The sequence below is a fragment of the Thalassophryne amazonica genome, chromosome 12 (genome assembly GCF_902500255.1).
Source record: "Thalassophryne amazonica chromosome 12, fThaAma1.1, whole genome shotgun sequence".
Lineage (NCBI taxonomy): Eukaryota > Metazoa > Chordata > Actinopteri > Batrachoidiformes > Batrachoididae > Thalassophryne > Thalassophryne amazonica.
Window position 1 is genome coordinate 61,593,979 of NC_047114.1, and position 5,902 is coordinate 61,599,880.

Sequence of the window (5,902 nt, forward strand, 5' to 3'; positions counted from 1 at the left end):
TGAACACAAAAATACATATGTGTATTCCATCACAACTGAAATTAATATATGTAGGGAGCTATCATCCACCCAACGCAAAGGAGCACAAAGGACACACATTTTTAAAATTTCACAAAGGACTGCACCCTTCTGTGCGCTAATGGGCGTGTCTAAAAATGAGGTGTGGTCAGGTGCCATTCTGGTGCATTAACATCATTTAGAGGCAAAAATGATTGCACCATCGATCACTGCTGCCATTAAAACTTCTTTGTCAGTTATATGTACACAGTGCCCTTGTGTATTTTATTTTATTAAACGGTTTACTAGTCTTTACACAGTAAACTTGTGTATGACACCCGGTGCAATATTTACACTTGTGCATGTGCAAATGAGTATATTGGGCAACGTGCACTACAACCTAGTACTGTAATGTGCAATTACAACCAGGCACTGAAGCACTTTTGCACATAGCACTTGTCACTTTAATGCAGTACTTTTGCACCTCAACACCCATCATAAAACTCATTTAGTTCCTCCACCTGTCGGCTGCTTATTAACTATCAATTATTGCTACTTTGAATTGTAACTATTTCTATGTATATTCTGTTTTAATTGTTTTTCTATCATGATTAATTTATTTTGGTATGTTGTGTGGGCTTAGTCTGTTTCTATGTTAGTGGGACTACGGATGGAAATTAGCATCCTGCTATAATCCGGCATATTTACATGTAACAATGTTCATTAATATGCATTGTCCCATTTCAAATAAACATATATATATATATATATATATATATATATATATATATATATATATATATATATATATACGAGGTCTGTCAATAAAGTATAGGTCCTTTTTATTTTTTTCAAAAACTATATGGATTTCATTCATATGTTTTTACGTCAGACATGCTTGAACCCTCGTGCGCATGCGTGAGTTTTTCCACGCCTGTTGGTGACGTCATTCGCCTGTGAGCACTCCTTGTGGGAGGAGTCATCCAGCCCCTCGTCGGAATTCCTTTGTCTGAGAAGTTGCTGAGAGACTGGCGCTTTGTTTGATCAAAATGTTTTCTAAACCTGTGAGACACATCGAAGTGGACACGGTTTCGAAAAATTAAGCTGGTTTTCAGTGAAAATTTTAACGGCTGATGAGAGATTTTGAGGTGATACTGTCGCTTTAAGGACTTCCCACGGAGCGAGACGTCGTGCAGCGCTCTCAGGCGCCGTCGTCAGCCTGTTTCAAGCTGAAAACCTCCACATTTCAGGCTCTATTGATCCAGGACGTCGTGAGAGAACAGAGAAGTTTCAGAAGAAGTCGGTTTCAGCATTTTATCCGGAAATTCCACTGTTAAAGGAGATATTTTTTAATGAAAGACGTGCGGATGGATTGCAGCGTCGGCTCGCAGCCGCCGCGACGCTCCACCACAGGAAAAACACCTCTGTTGGAAGCCTTAAGGACAAGTTGGAACATGTCCTGCTGTTAAACAATTTCTCATATACTCACTCCACTGAAAGCCATCAAAAGCCGCCTGGATTTTACAAATGGTTATCAACACGGAGGTGTTTTTCCTGTGCCGCCGCACCGCGTCGGCTGCGTCCCGACGCGCGGACCCGTCTGCACGTCTTTCATTAAAAAAATCTCCTTTAACAGTGGAATATCCGGATAAAATGCTGAAACCGACTTCTTCTGAAACTTCTCTGTTCTCTCACGACGTCCTGGATCAATAGAGCCAGAAATGTGGAGGTTTTCAGCTTGAACAGGCTGACGACGGCGCCTGAGAGCGCTGCGCGACGTCTCGCACCGTGGGAAGTCCTTAAAGCGACAGTATCACCTCAAAATCTCTCATCAGCCGTTAAAAGTTTCACTGAAAACCAGCTTAATTTTTCGAACCGTGTCCACTTCAATGTGTCTCACAGGTTTAGAAAAATTTTGATCAAACAAAGCGCCAGTCTCTCAGCAACTTTTCAGACAAAGGAATTCCGACGAGGGGCTGGACGACTCCTCCCACAAGGAGTGCTCACAGGCGAATGACGTCACCGACAGGGGTGGAAAAACTCACGCATGCGCACGAGGGTTCAAGCATGTCTGACGTAAAAACATATGAATGAAATCCATATAGTTTTTGAAAAAAATAAAAAGGACCTATACTTTATTGACAGCCCTCGTATATATATATATATATATATATATATATATATATATATATATATATATACACGAGGTCTGTTAGAAAAGTTTCTAACCTTATTATTTTTTTAAAAAAACCATATGGATTTGAATCACGTGTGATTGCATCAGACAAGCTTGAAGCCTCGTGCGCATGCGTGAAATTTTTCATGCCTGTCGGTTGCGTCATTCGCCTGTGAGCAGGCTTTGAGTGAGGTGTGGTCCACCCCTCTCGTCTATTTTTTATTGCGAATAAATGTCTGAATGATTTGGAGCTTTGCTGCATCAATTTTTTTCCAGAAACTGTGAGAGACCTCCAGGTGGACACCGTTCGAAAAATTAATATGGCTTTCAGGGACAATTTTATGGGGATTAAACAAATTACGGGGTGTTACACGCGGTGGAGCAGCTTCTCTTTCCATGACAAAAACTCCTGTAACAGTGAAATGTGCCGTTCATTTTTAAACTGGACGCTGTGTTGATCTGGTATGTCGTCTGACTAGCACAGGAATTGTGAAAAGACGTGGACATCGGCACTTTTTCCGGCACATTAAGACAGACGTGCGGAGGAGTTCCGCGCGTCGCGGTGCAGCCACTCGGCGCAAAGCAACGCCGTGATGAAGCCTCACGGGACATGTTCTGGCATGTCCAGCTCATGCACAATCACAATCGGATATTCACATGACTGGAAAGCAACCGGAATCCATCTGAAATCCACCTGAAAGCTGTCCTGAGAGACCAACACCGAGGTGGTTTTGTCCCGCATAATGAACAGCTCCGTGGCGCGTCCCTCCGCTTTTCTTTCCATGAAAAAAACTCTTGTAACGGTGGAATGTGCCGGAAAAAGTGCTGATGTCCACGTCTTTTCACAATTCCTGTGCTAGTCAGAGGACATACTGGATCACGACAGCGTCCAGTTTAGAAATGAATGGCACATTCCACTGTTACAGGGGTTTTTGTCATGGAAAGAGAAGCTGCTCCACAGCGCGTCGCGGTGCAGCCGCTCGGCGCAAAGCAACGCTGTGATGAAGCCTCACGGGACATGTTCTGGCATGTCCAGCTCATGCACAATCACAATCCACCTGAAAGCTGTCCTGAGAGACCAACACCGAGGTGGTTTTTGTCCCGCGTAATGAACGGAGCAGTGGCGCGTCCCTCCGCTTTTCTTTCCATAAAAAAACTCCTGTAACGGTGGAATGTGCCGGAAAAAGTGCTGATGTTCACATCATCTGCCTTTTTGCGAAAGTCAGACGAGGTCCCGGATCAACAAAGCTTTCATGTTGGAAATGATCTGGTTGTTCCAGCGGGGTGTCAGCCTGTCGATGGGGGCTGGGAGCGCACCGCGCTCTCAGCAGTTGTGGGCCGTCCTTAAAGCGGCAGTAACACCCCGTAATTTGTTTAATCCCCATAAAATCATCCTTGAAAGCCATATTAATTTTTCGAACGGTGTCCACCTGGAGGTCTCTCACAGTTTCTGGAAAAAAATTGATGCAGCAAAGTTCCAAATAATTCAGACATTTATTTGCAATAAAAAATAGATGAGAGGGGTGGACCACACCTCACTCAAAGCCTGCTCACAGGCGAATGACGCAACCGACAGGCATGAAAAAACCCACGCATGTGCACAAGGGTTCAAGCTTGTCTGACGCAATCACACGTGATTCAAATCCATATGGTTTTTAAAAAAATAATAAGGTCGGATACTTTTCTAACAGACCTCATATATATATATATATATATATATATATATATATATATATATATATATATATATATATATATATATATATATATATATATATATATATATAATTTAGTTTATTAATACTTTAAGACTTTAGACTATTAATATATAATCTAAAGTCAATTGCAGTGTATTTGTGGTATTTCTATTGCACAACACATGGAAGTGCCTTACATAAGCAGCTTCATTATGCACATACATCCTGCTTGTATTCACGATGAAACTGGCTTGAAAACTACCATTCAAAAAATAAAAGTGAACACTCATGGAAAAATACAAAACTTCATCTTACTGCTTCACCTCAGGGATCTTTGGTAGCTGTTTTCTGCTCACATGCTCTGACCAGTTGGTGCAGATCCAGTAATTTTCCAGAAATGGTTCTCGTGTAAAATTAGTATTTAAATTCACCGCAATTACACCCACAAAATGCATAGAAGTCCATGTGGTTTCCATTTTATTAAAACAATTGTGAATACCACATTGTCCAATAAAATGAATAAAAACATGCCATCAGTTAAATAAGATGTAAAATCATGATGTTTGCATGTTTTAAGATGTAAATGTTTTGCAGTCATGCATAGGATTTAGAAAGGGTGTGCCCAGTGACCCTAGCCCACACTTTGGGAATCCCTTCACTATATTGGTCTACAAAGCAAAGTTGGATCAATGATGGATTAGGAGCAGGTGTGAAAGTCATTGAGATAGACAAGCCTTTTCTACAAAGAAATCTACTAAATCAGAGAAATGAGACATTATTTTGGTTGTTTGCCTTGCTTGCCTCTACTGGTGGTTGGCTCTCACTGCGGTATTGTATCACTTCCTGTTCTGGAGCACAGCGGTGTTTTGCTGTATATGTTAGCTGTTTAATCTGCGCACTTAGATTGATCTAGTTAACTAGATAACGATTTGTTTCACAGTGTAATCTTAGTTAGCGACACCAGCAACCATAGTCAATTGTCTTCCGGGGGCCAGAGCAGGCGACATTGAAGGAAATTTGAAACTGCTGGCTAAGGCTAAGCGTAAATTTGATAAGATTGTAATTCACGTCGGCAGTAATGACACCCGGTTATGCCAATCGGAGGTCACTAAAATTAACATTGAATCGGTGTGTAACTTTGCAAAAACAATGTCGGACTCTGTAGTTTTCTCTGGGCCCCTCCCCAATCGGACCGGGAGTGACATGTTTAGCTGCATGTTCTCCTTGAATTGCTGTCTGTCTGAGTGGTGTCCAAAAAATGAGGTGGGCTTCATAGATAATTGGCAAAGCTTCTGGGGAAAACCTGGTCTTGTTAGGAGAGACGGTATCCATCCCACTTTGGATGGAGCAGCTCTCATTTCTAGAAATCTGGCCAATTTTCTTAAATCTTCCAAACCGTGACTATCCAGGGCTGGGACCAGGAAGCAGAGTTGTAGTCTTACACACCTCTCTGCAGCTTCTCTCCCCCTGCCATCCCCTCATTACCCCATCCCCGTAGAGACGGTGTCTGCTCCCAGACCACCAATAACCAGCAAAAAATCTATTTAAGCATAAAAATTCAAAAAGAAAAATAATATAGCACCTTCAACTGCACCACACACTAAAACAGTTAAATGTGGTCTATTAAACATTAGGTCTCTCTCTTCTAAGTCCCTGTTAGTAAATGATATAATAATTGATTAACATATTGATTTGTTCTGCCTTACAGAAACCTGGTTACAGCAGGATGAATATGTTAGTTTAAATGAGTCAACACCCCCGAGTCACACTAACTGCCAGAATGCTCGTAGCACGGGCCGAGGCGGAGGATTAGCAGCAATCTTCCAGTCCAGCTTATTAATTAATCAAAAACCCAGACAGAACTTTAATTCATTTGAAAGCTTGACTCTTAGTCTTGTCCATCCAAATTGGAAGTCCAAAAAAACAGTTTTATTTGTTATTATCTATCGTCCACCTGGTCGTTACTGTGAGTTTCTCTGTGAATTTTCAGACCTTTTGTCTGACTTAGTGCTTAGCTCAGATAAGATAATTA